Source organism: Nanorana parkeri, unplaced genomic scaffold, assembly GCF_000935625.1.
Source record: "Nanorana parkeri isolate BGI_ZX_2015 unplaced genomic scaffold, ASM93562v1 scaffold1305, whole genome shotgun sequence".
Lineage (NCBI taxonomy): Eukaryota > Metazoa > Chordata > Amphibia > Anura > Dicroglossidae > Nanorana > Nanorana parkeri.
The window spans coordinates 191,817-205,044 of NW_017307573.1; positions in this window are offsets into that span (position 1 = coordinate 191,817).

Here is a 13,228-nt window from a genome sequence, read left to right on the forward strand (position 1 = left end):
CTGAGTCGAACTCCTTCTGCACTTCGGGTCGGCCGAACATGCTGAGCATGTTCGGCCGACCCGAAGCCACACGAAGCAAGCCGATGTACGGCTGATTTCAGCCGATGTACGGCTGAAATTAGCCGTACCAGCCTGAAGTGAATAGCCGAACAGTTTTCGGCTCACTTCACTTCAGATCGGTCATTCACTCTGCTGCCCTCGGCAGCTTCGTGAATAGACCCCCTAGTTACTTACCTGTTCCACCGCTGCTTGCTCCAGGCTGAAGCACTCCCACCTCCCGTACAGCTGTGAAGAAGTGTGTGGGCGCATGCGTAGTAGAGGGGAGAAAACAGACACTGAAGCTCAATGGATGCAGCCGGGCACCCGGGAGCGTGCATGTAGAACAGACACCATGGGAAACAAGGAGTCTGCGGTGGATCAGAGACCGACACCAGCGCTGGAGGGACTGTCAGAAATGAGTGGAAGGAAGAAGATGATTGCAGCAAGAGGCATCAAATAAGGTAAGTGCTTACAGCAGCAATGGGGGGGGGGGGGTTGCCTTTAATGTCACTTTAACCTCTAGGTAGGTAAGCGGAGCCCATTGCATCAGTTTTGACTGGAGTTTGCTTTTAACTACAAACACCACACAGAGCCCACAGGTATTTGAGAATTGTTCCAGGAGCAAATGAGCTTCCCTGAAGAACAGGAAAGGATTAACACTCATTGCACAATTGCACATTGCATATTTCTAGCCTGCAGGATTATGTAATAACCCAGAAGGTTTATTAGAATGACAAGAAAAGAAGAGAGTGAAGGTACAATTGTTTGAAACCTCACATACAGTATGTTGGTTTATATTAAAGGGATGATACAGCATTTTCACTTTCAGTAGTGAAATAATGCTCTAGCCATGGGTCACATGTCAACACCATTTGTCCTTGATAACTGTAAACAGAAAAGTTAAAGTGTACTAAAGCCAAAACTCGTGAGAGTAAAGCCATCCAAAGAGATCCCCATTGTCAATGCAACAGTTATCTCCACTGGAAGATTTCACCTTACATGTTGCTCTAGTGACAGCCACACCATGTTGACTTTACCATTACTGTCAGTCCTACTGAAAAAAAAAAGACTGAAAGTCTTCCCAGTAGAAACACAGACAGTAGTAAAACCTGACCGGGATTCTACCCTTCACTACTCAATCCAAAGCTAAAAATGGCCTTAAGTATACTGTAATTTGTTTTATATATCATTGTCCAAGTAAATCAATAATTTATGAAGAGTAAGTGGAAAATATGGGGCACTGTAGCAAATGTTTGATGCCGCACACACGCACACACGCACACACACACACACACACGCACACGCACACACACACACATCATCTCTGTCAAATAGTCTCTTTTAAATAGCCCTGTATTACAACAGTTGTTACAGCACTAACACAGGCTTGTTCAAGGTTTTCCCCAGGCAAATTGCTAGCTGGCTGCAGCAGTAGAAGTTGTCCAGAGCCTCATCTCATGCTGCTTACCTTTGAGGCAGTAAACGCCACCCAAGCTAAAAGCCTACATAGCCAGAACCAAGCTGTCTGAAAATATGGTTCACGTTCTCTAGACAAAGCAGCTTATAGTGCAGTATCCTCTCCATAATCCAGATTCAGTGACGTATAGGAAAAATACAATGTAATGCTTCTCGGTCTAGTCACAGCCAACGTATTGTATGGCACCACCCACCTCACTTGCTCCTCCAGTGAGCTTCTCATATACAGGTACAACTAAGTGCAAGGTTTGGAAATGGCTTCCACAGCTCCCAAAGCCTCCAACACCTCTAAAAATAAGTGTAACAGGACTTTTTCTGCAGCCTGGTGTCACTAATTGCCCATACTTTACACCCATCAAATAGACCTCTGCCCTAGGTTGGTGCATGTGTGTAAAAACATTGAATGCCTCCTTATGGCTCTAGAAGACCCTGGTAGTGAACATTTTACATTTTAGTTACTAAGCCTCCAAACATGGAAAGGCATTTTAAGGGTTCCACATATACAGGATTTATATTGCGTCAACAGTTTGTGTAGCACTTTACAAAATGGAGGGAGACAGTACAGTTACAATAGAATTTTAACATTAAGAATGCCCCAGAAAATGTTGGAAACACCCAATGGTAGCGAATTAACATCCATTCAGATGTGTCCACAAATTTTCAAACATGCATATGATAAACCTGGGATCACTGTTTGCCATGATAAACAGGTCCTTGCTACTAAACATATTTGATAAATGAGGTGGTGTATGTTTGGAAACAGTAGATATTGACAGAGAGCCAGCTTTAGCACTAATAGTTTATTTTCAATACTTTGTTCTAGTATTTGAGCAATCAAACTTTCCACATCAGTCTGTTCTAAGCTCGATACCCACCTGCAGTAACAAGAGGTCTAACACACATAACTGCACCTGCACCTAGACCCTAATAGCAGAAGTTAAGTAAAGCTTGGCTATAAAAGAGCAGCATTTTCAGTTTTGCAAGCTGTTATCACACACTAACAGACAGCAGCTCTGGGTGAGGAAGGAAATAAAAGACCTGGGGACAGAAACCACTACCCAGATTCCAGGAACACTTGTTAACTTACAAGTCATTTTGTGCCGTTTTTATTCAGGCCAGATGTGTCTGATCTGATTAGCTGTTTAACATTCGCTTTGCTCATGCATAATGTTTACCAAATATGGAAAATTATTTGACTTTATGAAAAACACAAAACCTTTTTTTTAAATTATTATCTCTTTTTATCAGCTTACTTTTAAAATAAAGAGATATTTAAATAACTATATACAAGCACTGAGCTAATTTTATCTATGGCCCTTCTATAGGAGAGCATTGAAGATTGAAAATGTTTTGTCTTTATGCACCCTCCTCTACTAATCATACTACTTGACAGAAGACAGTTACCATAGCAAAACATTCAAAGCATGCATTGCTTCATGGGTCATGAGATTTTTCTTTTAGACCACGCTTTCTCAACCAGGGTGACGAGGCACCATGGGGTGCTGTCTGGCTTCCTCAGGGGTGCTGTGACACAGCATCATGTGTTTGTGGTGCAGGCAGGCCAGTCATAAGCGCCATGGAAATGCATGATGCTAATACAAGATGGACAGGGAAGATATATGTAGAAGAGGACAGAAGTCGAAAGTTGTCCAAACTTGCTCTGCCTCCCCCCTTCTGTCATGCTTGTAGGATAGGTGTAGTATGGCCAATGGCCACTAGATGCCCCCATGGGACCCTGGAGATAGATGTAGCTCTGGCCTGGGAAGACTCTGTGTTCCAGGGGAGCTAATATATAGGGGGACATGGGGGGCGCTAAAAAGAGGAGAGGGAGAGTGCAGAAGTCTGGGACTGTATGCAGAGTCTCTGGAAAGAGACTGATTTCTCAAGTACAGGCTGGTCCATGGGAAGGACAGGACCAGGTCTAGCAAGATGTAGAAGCTATAGTGATTCCCCAGTTTCCCCTGAAGGGGGAAACCACCGAGCTAGGACTGCCAAGGATGGGATTCCGGAGAATACTGAAGTGCTGTAAGACTGACCATAGGTGTCTATGGGCCTTTGGCCAACACCAGTCATGGTCCCTGGGCTGCACCTGGGCTTGAGCTCTCTCTAATATCTGTCAAAAGCAAGTAACAAGAGAGGTGCCGTCATCCCACTCTGGGATGGCTGAAACGTGTACTTATTATTCTGTTCATCATTTCAAGTAAAACTAAGGAAAACCTATCTGTGTGGACTGGTTCTTCTTCCTTCAACCTCTGAGATGGAGGGGTTCTGCAAGAGTGTGTTGATGATGGACGGTACCATAACCATAACCACAACCACCTTGAGGAGGGTATGTGTGTAAACGGGTTATGCCCGAACTAGGGTGCCCTTCATGGTGGCCTTTCTTCCTAAGGGGGAGAAAGCGCTGAAGTCCGCATAGGGGTTGGATATCATGAGGGCCCTTGGTGCACCGTACTACAAGCGTTGGAGTGGTTAACACGAGGCCAGAATCGAGGCCCCTAGGAAAGGGGGTGGCGCCTGTTGTGGTATTGCATACATGGGGTTACACCTAGTAGCCCAAAAGGAACACACGCAACACCCCACAGTGAACCCTGCCTACATGCTGCTGCACTTTGATGTGATGGCGGCACTGATGGGGGCTCTGCTGTGAAGGGGGGACTCAGGGTGACCCTGCCATGACGGTGGGGGGTGGGGTCTGAGGGGGACTCTATTGTGAAGGGAGATTCCTAATGTGAAGGGAGAATTGTTAAGTAAAATGGGGCACTGATAGGGGTTCTGCTGTGAAGGGGAGGACTGAGGTTGACTCTGCTGTGAAGGGGGGAATGGGTTGGGACTCTGCTGTAAAGAGAGATCTCCTTATGTATAGGGGTACTCTAAAGTTAAGGGGGCTCATCCTGTCCTAGGGTGAAAACGCTGTCTCTGCATAGATACAGTACAGTGACTGGCAGGGTTTTTTCACTAAAGGGTGAAGAGTTTGGAAAAGGCAGGATAAGTGAACAATCTAGAACAACATAGCTGATTTGGAAAAATTCACCAATTCAGCTCACTTTCCAGTTCAGCTATTTTGGCCTAGATTGTTCACTTCTGCCTTCTCCAAAATCTTCACCCTTTTGTGAATAACCCTGTGAGTGTTGTCACCCTAGGGCAGGAAGTGTGTCACTGGCAGAATCACCTGGTGAAAATAAAGAGAAAAAAGCTTGGAAAAAAAAAGAAAACTAATGCAGCCACAACATCTAAGAAACAATATTCTGCAATCTATTATGTTTTTGTTCTGGGGTTTAAATACACATTAAATTGCAAACTTCTTTCTTTATCTAGTCCAGCCCAAACATAAATATCCACTCTCTCAGCTTTGGCTTAATAGTCTGAACTCACTGAACACTTACATACATTCAGAATTTCATTTCAGGATCATACGATGCTTCTCAGACATGATAATTGCCATCATCCTACAGTCACTGCACAGAAAATGTAAATCAATTGTAATAATGGTAATTGTATTATTGTTCTATGTGCTCTTGAGCAATTAACAAAGAGCAGTTTAGAAGGATGGATATGTATAATTAGGCATAGTACATATTGCCCTATTATAATATCAATAGGTTTGACTGATAAGTAATCATTCTATCTATAGATGTGTTACAAATAATTGAAACGGGTCAATTGTACAATCTGTGTAATAGCAGGAAAAGCAGTATACAGTCAACACTAGATGGACAAGATTTACTTGGACTGCTGTTTCCCAGGTCAGATGCCATGTAGATGTGTTCCCGTTTCTCTATAGAGGAGGTATTGATACATTCCTAGTCACAAGGATTTCCCATCAATTTAAGAAATCTCTTTGAATTACAAGCCCTTCAAAAGCACACAGTCTTGACTGATTATAGCAAACAATTCGCAAATTTGTCAAGCCAATTTTTAACTCTTGCAAAAATTGGATACTCCCCCCAAAAAATCCCATGTATCCAAAATAAAATGATTACGCTACAGACCAACCCAAGCAGGCATTTGGAGATATCTCAGTCCTGTATTTGTCTTGGGACTAAAAGATATTCCTTTATGCATATGAAGAATATTGCACCGTACACTTGTTTGTGGGTATGATTAGCCAAAGCCTGTTGCCATGGAACCTCATGCAAGCATTTATGAATAGTGAAGGTTTTAGAGCTAAAGGTTTTTCTGGAACATAATTACTTTGGTTGTTCACTGCTTTCTACTTAGCCTCAGTTTTAACTAAAAGAAAAAATATTGTAATTAGTCTAGAGAAAAAAGCACGGTTGCAATCACTTTAGGCAGATCATTCTAGCACTCCCCTCTTGTGGTGATGCAGAATGACCCTGTAAGTATTGTGGCAGACTAAGATTTCCATGTCTGGGTCTGGGTCTGGTTCTTGGCGTATAGTAGGGCAAAACATAAGATGGGTACCAATCATTTTAGAATGTTTACCTTTTATTGCTGAACTCATTTCTGGGAAAGGAGGTTTAGGAGTAGAGAATATATATCAGTTTAGGTCTCAAACAATTCATCGCCACACAGCTACCTCCTCATGTATCACTTGCCCCTCCCTTTTAGATTGTAAGCCCTCACGGGCAGGGCCCTCCTTACCATCTTGTCTTGAATTGTATTGTGATTGTAATGTCTTCCATATATTGTAAAGGGCTGCACAAACTGTTGGTGCTATATAAATCCTGTATAATAATAATAATAAAATGAATCCAGTCCGAAGCTGAGAACCTCCAAACCCAAAAGGAGGGCCTCCCGAACATAGAAGGAAGCTCCTTCCATGCCACCCAATCAGCTATGAGCGGGGAACTCCCTGGCCACAGCTTGGCACAAGCAAAGGGGCAGGTTGCAGTGATATAATTGACCGTATATGGGGACATGCCTATATTTGGTAAATTAGATTTACTGAATATTGCCATGTGCACAAGCACGTCCCTTTGTTTACATGCAGCTGCAGGGCGAGGAATTACTGCTCCATAGCTTATTGGGTGGCACTTCCTCAAAAGGAGAAGCTCTGGTTAGTACTTAATTTTATCCGAACCTGAGCTCATCCTTAGTGCAGAATACCCAAAATCATAGCACAAAAATAGAACAGGTATTCTGAAGTAACAGTGGTAGCAGGCCCTTTAATAACAGCCTTTGAAGGATTGCTGGCTCTGTGAGAGTAGCCATACAGATCTATGACCCTGTAAGAGAAGTCACAATCTTGCTCTTGATCTTCTAACAGCACTCATGCATTGATTGATGGGCAATGAATCCTTCTTACAATGTTCAGAAGTACCTTTTACCCTGCTTCTTGGTGTTTCTCTTGAGCAAGAAGATTCTTTGCAAGCCCAACTACCTTCATATATCTACTCCAGCAGGTATCTCAAATCCCTTGGCCTACAGCACCTTCCCTAGGCTGAGGCAGGGCCCAAGTGGAGAGACTCTCTAAACACAAAATAATATCCTCTTAAGACCGAAGCCTGGGAGGTAGAGAAGAACTTTGGAATGGTGCCCCCCAATATTTATCATCTTTCCAAACCATACCTTAGAACAAACTCCTCGGGGATTAGTTGGGTCAGATGCAAATGCATAACTCAAGTTTTAAACTGGTGTTTCAGCTTTATTTACTATTTCTCTAAAATGTTATTTTACAAGTAAACATTTAAATCAGGGTGCACCCGTGATGTCAGAGTATCAAGGGTGTAGCCTGGTAAACACATTAAAAATAAACTTAGAGCGCTACCTATACACAACATATATAAAAGCACTACACATTCCTTTGACTAAGGGTCCATTTTCACTGCATTAAAGTGCATTTCACACAATAATGTGTATTGCGTTAAGGTAGCTCATTCAAATTAATGGTCTCTCAACACAATGTTCAAAAAAATGGACATGCAAAGTTTTTTGCCGAACGTGGTGCATCACATCACACAGTAGTGCATTGCCACGCATTAACACAACTGCAAAAATTTGAATGGGCCCTCAAAAAGGATACATTTTGCAGTTGCATGTTTTACATTTGTAAGTTATAATTGTAAAGAAAATGACAACCTGTCAACAAATGTCAATATGATGTACATCTCTGCGATTCAAGCACATTTTCATGTCTTGTCACTTTAAAGACCCTGCAAGTACAGAAATGCATTCAGCTCCTAATTTTTTGATGTTGTTTGACTGCGCAGCAATTTTGTGGAATTAATGTTATTAGCCCTGCCCAGTTGTCTTTTTCTAAACTACTGAACCCTTCTCACCATTCACAACATAGGGACTAATTATTCTTGTCATATTATTATTGTCCAAGATAAGAACTAGATGGGCTAATTAGACTCCTTATGATAACACAGGAAGTGTGCACAGGACACAGGACAGATCTGAATTTCTGACAAGATCCACAGGTATTTGTTTGCACCTGTCAAACAGATCCAGCAAAAAGCTTTCAATTATATATTTAAAAGACCAAAAAGGAGCAAATAAGAGTAGTCTATTGATAGGGTTTACATACACTTTAAGAATACTGATGGCAAGTATGAAGTGAAGGCATATAGAGATACTTGCAGGGTTATTCACAAAAGGGTGAAGAGTTTCGGCAAGGCAGGAGAAGTGAACAATCTAGGACAACATAGCTGAACTAGAAAGTGAGTTGAATTGGAGAATTTTTCCAAAGCAGCTATTTTGGACTAGATTGTTCTCTTCTCCTGCCTTCTCCAAGCTCTCCACCCTTTAGTGAATAACACTGTTAGTATCTGTTTTGATCAGGCAATGCTCGCACACTTAAGAGTAGTGTTTTAAAGTTCTGCTGAGCCCCTCCCATCACACATTTCTTGTGGCCCATCACTATGATGGATGCCTCAATGGCCAATATGAATAGGTGGAAGGTGGGAGATGGCAGGTAAGCTTCAACACTATAAGGAAATGCTGACGCCCTGCCCGATCACAGCATTTAACATTTGGGCAAAACAGTATACTGAAAGCTGCAGCAGGTATGTGTACCTCTGGGTGCCAAGATGTTATACCTGTCAGCAGCATTTAGTATTTTTAAGAGGCAGAATCTCTTCAAGCTGGCACTACTCTTTTTTTTTATTGATTTTTTTAAGGTTTCAAAATTTCTATAATGGAGGCATTAAAGTGGATATACAGTATTACTGGAATTCACATTTTACATAAATCAGTAGGTCACATATCAACATTATCAAATAATTTGTCATTAAAAAAAAAAAAGAGCTTGAGGCACCTCTTGGGATCTAAAGCCTGGGTGGCCTATATCACATGGCGTCTATCTACCAAGAGCATTGAGTGTTTCACATAATTCAAAACTGTCTATGGTCTTCAATCAGACAGACACCATCTGGCCAAAGTGTAGTAAGATGAGTATTTGATTGCAGGACTGATTACAGGGATACTTTCTAATTTCCTTCCTGTGACTCTAGAACTGTTGACTCAAGTCACATGAGAAAAAATGCCCTTTTAGTGCCATGTCCAGATCCAGTGATAGAAGACACAGCCCTACACAGCTTTAAAAGGCTTAGTATGTCAGTGAATTATATAATATTATATGGGGCTATCAGTATATATACAGTAATAATAATACTGATGTGTCAACATATATACATGGGAATAATGTAAAGCAACAATATTAAGGTGTAGGTTAATACACTGTGGTGTGCATCACAATATGACCCTTGTCAACTAAGGTGCAGGCGTTTTTCAAGTCAAGTCAGCACGACCCTCTGTACTGTAATCATGGCCACACAGCTCCATTCCTGTTGCAAGGAAAGTACAATGGGGTCCATACCCTACTGGGAGTATCAAATTACTCATATAAGCTAAGCTAATGACTTGAAAAACGCCTTCTGAACCAAAAAAATCCCCGGATTAGTTGCAATGGTTTACCCTACTTTACCCATGCTCTTATATCTTTATAAACTAACGGCTTGTAGATTTCACATATACTTTCACATTTCCTGTAGATTTCACCAATTACTAGGGGTATTAGAAGACGTCCTGTATTTGTGTCTTGATGAAAGCTTCCATGAGCCAGCTGTAAAATATCAAACTTCACAGAAATGGTGCTGTATCATAAATTTTTTTTCAAATCCAGTTTCTTAGATCATTGCATTACTGTAATTTGGCCACTCAAGGGATTGTATGGAGTATCTTCTGATGCTGCAGTTGACATCTTGCCAGTTTAGTAAAAAAAAAAAACAACAAAAAAAATAATTTTCAGCGTACATAAAAGCTACTGTATAAATACTCCCTGGAGTAGCCCTGCAGAATACTACATTTCTCTATCAATTTGAAGACCTACAATATTCGAAATATTCAGTGGCAGTGCTAGATAGCTCCTTCCACAGTGTATTAATTGCCAAGGATTTTAGAACCTGCACACACATTTAATGAATTTCTCCTTTACCTATGAAAAGAACTCTGCCTCTTGCCAGATGATGCTCACATCAGGGTGATCCTAATCAACCTCTTCAGATACACTTTTCTGCATGTTGGAAGATGTGAATAGTACTATTTCTATTTCATAGATGAGATCATATTCTTACAAGCTCAGGATTGAGGGATCTGCTATTGTGTGTATACAGTTATGGTTTCTAGGGGAAATATGAGTGCTGTTTGTATGTGTGTACTAACCCAACAGTAGTATAGCAGACAGCTTCCATAGAGAAGTGAAAATGTGCCCAACATAGTAGTTCCTTTTAGAGACTGCAATACTCATGCAGAGAGTAATGGAAATAACCTGGGATATGCACTGTTGGAAAGGACAGTCTTTCAAAACCTAAACTAATGAGCTTCTGAAAAAGTCATATTTGGTCAAGTTTTAGACTAGCAGTGTTTGGAACAGTAATTGTTTTCATAATTGTAGTAGGTTAAAAGCCAAATAGCAACTTGTAAAAGTTGTATTTGACCCAAGGACTTAAATGTTGGACAGTCAAGATAACAGAGGGGTAGATTACCTCTTGGTAAGGAGCTGGATTCAGAAGCCAGAGCTAAGGCTAAAGCCATGCCAGGAACAGAATAGTATTTCTTTGGAATGTCTTGGAGGATGTTTTTGAGCAAGAAAAATTGCCTGAACAAGCGTTTCTCATTTACTGAGTTGGAGTGGTCAAATAAATAGAAATAGACCACATCTAAGACCTCACTAACTCTGGTGATAATGATTGTAGAGCAGAGATGTGCGGTCAGGGGAGGAAGGTGAGGCAGAGCCCCACCTAGAATTATGGAGGAAAAAGCTGTCAGCTTTATGTCTGAAGCTGACAGCTTTTTCTCCATTCAGATAGGCATCTAACAGGTTACACAGCAGTGAAATCCTCCCAGCTGTGCAACCTGTCACGGAGCCTCAGCGGTGAGGAGCAAGTGAGGGAGAGGGAGGCTCCCCCCCTTCCTCCTTTACACTAGCTTTGGGCGGGCTGGGGGCGTGGCTTCATCCGGCGGATCTTCGGTCAGCAGGGGGTGGGGCTTCGTCTAGCGGTGGGTGTGGCTTCAGCCAGCGGGGTCGGGGCTGTGGAATGCCTCACCCCGAGCAAGAGGTACTGCACGTCACTGTTGTAGAGCTAGAGTGAGGTCCTAAGTCCCCTTTACAGCTTGGGGCTACCTAATAGTCTGACTTTGTGGTCTCTCTGACTCCTTACATCCCTGAAATTTTGCTTCTGCAACTGTTAGTGCTGCCGCCTCTACAGGTGCCTCTTTGCTGCATCAAGAGACCCATATGTGAACCTTGCCCTCAATGCCCCCTGCCTCAGAATATTGTCTGCCCTCTTTAACCAGTAAACATGTTAATCATGCTTACAATCTCTTCAGTTATGAATGATGTTGCTCTGTACTGATCACTCTGGTGCTCTTCCATTGGTGGATGCTGTGGGGTGGGGCTAAGAAATAGTTAGAGGTATCCATTTTATTGATAGCCAAACAGGGTCCCCTTTGTCGTCATTTCAGAGCCTGATGAAGGGCTATGCAGTCCCGAAAGCGCTTGTCTGAGTGAAATCTATCAATAAAATTAATACTCTAATGTTCTGAAAATTAATTGTGGTGTGCTGGTGACATCTGTGTCATGTTCTGTTTGATACACACATAAGATACATTTTTGTTAATAGTTAAGGTATTTGAATGTATTTTTAAGTGTTGACTTCTGCAAACTCCAGGACTGAAAATTCTGTTTAGTTGTCACTGTCAGGGGGGTTTTGGGGAGTTTTATTTCATGTAATTAACCCTTATCTGTATTGTGCTGGCAGATTTCATTATCACTTGCAAACTAGGTGAACAGGATGGCCTATCCTAAAAAAAGGGTTAAAGACCTGAAGACATTGAGGGAAATGTATCAAAACTGGAGCAGACAAAATCTGGAGTTATTCATGGCAACCAATCAGCTTCTCTCTTTCATTTTCAAATCTTAGCTGAACAAACTTTAGAGAGAAGCTGATTGGTGACTATGGGTAACTATTCCAGATTCTGTTTGCTCCAGGTTTGATAAATTCCCCTTGTGTATGTTAGTGAACTGCCCCCCAGTCAGTCTCTTATCAGCTCACATGCATCTATTCTAGACACTAGATCAGGGTGGACAATTCCAGCACTCCAGCTGTATTTTAACTACAAATCCCAACATGCCTCTGCTTCTGGGGGTCATGCCTGTAAATGTCAGTCTTGCAATGCCTCATGGGACATGTAGTTCCACAACAGCTGGAGGGCTGGATTTGCCCACCCCTGCACTAGAAGCTGCATGTATATCCCTTTGTATAATGCTGTTAAAAGGTAAGAAATATTATTATTTTTTATTATTCTTATTATTATTATTATTATTATTATTCAGTATGCTGTGTGAATGGGAACACATATAGATGAGGTTTCTCAAATTTGACTGCAAAAGTGGAAATACCCTTTAAGACTTTATAAGGAAAAAAAGCAACTTCTTTTCTAACTAAAATAGAACAAATCAACAGATGAAATTTACTCAGTTCTTGAAACGTTAACTCCCCCTCTCATTGCCCGTAGAGTTTAAAATAGAAACAAAAAGCTGAATACTATGTATAGGTTGTCACTTTTTGAAGAGGAGCACACAATACTTGTTTACATCTGCAGCAGATGTACATATAACGCTAAGTATCTGACTTGAAAACAAATAATAGGCACCCTTCAAGCTATACGTTTTCTAAAGAGGAAGTAAAAGCTCAAATGATTGTTATTGAAAGCTACTTCTGCAGGGCTTCAGGTGAGGCACTTCTTCCATTGTTCTGTTAATAGTTAACTACTTGCTGCCTGTGCCGCTGGTGTAACATGGTGAAGTAATGGTGACAAGTTCCTCTGATAATGTGATTAGGGAAACAGCAGTTCCTTCTCCTAGCATTACCATCCACACATGACAAATTACTCATCTCTGTTCTTTCACCATGAGCTTGTGATACTGAAATGTCGGTGACCTTTAATGACAAGTATTTGGAGTCTGGATGTTATGCTGAGATGTTAATCTGTGCAGAATGTTGTGTAGGTACAGCAGTGTAGAAACAACAGTACAAAAGCCATTAAAGTGACTTTAGACTCAGAAGCTAAATCTTAAAAATGCATCAAAGTACCTTAAAGGAGAACTATGGGGTTAAGGCTTTTCCCCATAGTTCTCCTTAGGGTAACGGAAGGACAAAAACTAGCGTCCTCCCGTCACCCTAGGCTCAGTATACTGTGAGCTATAGCTCGCGGTATACTGAAACGCCGCAGTATACCGCGAGCT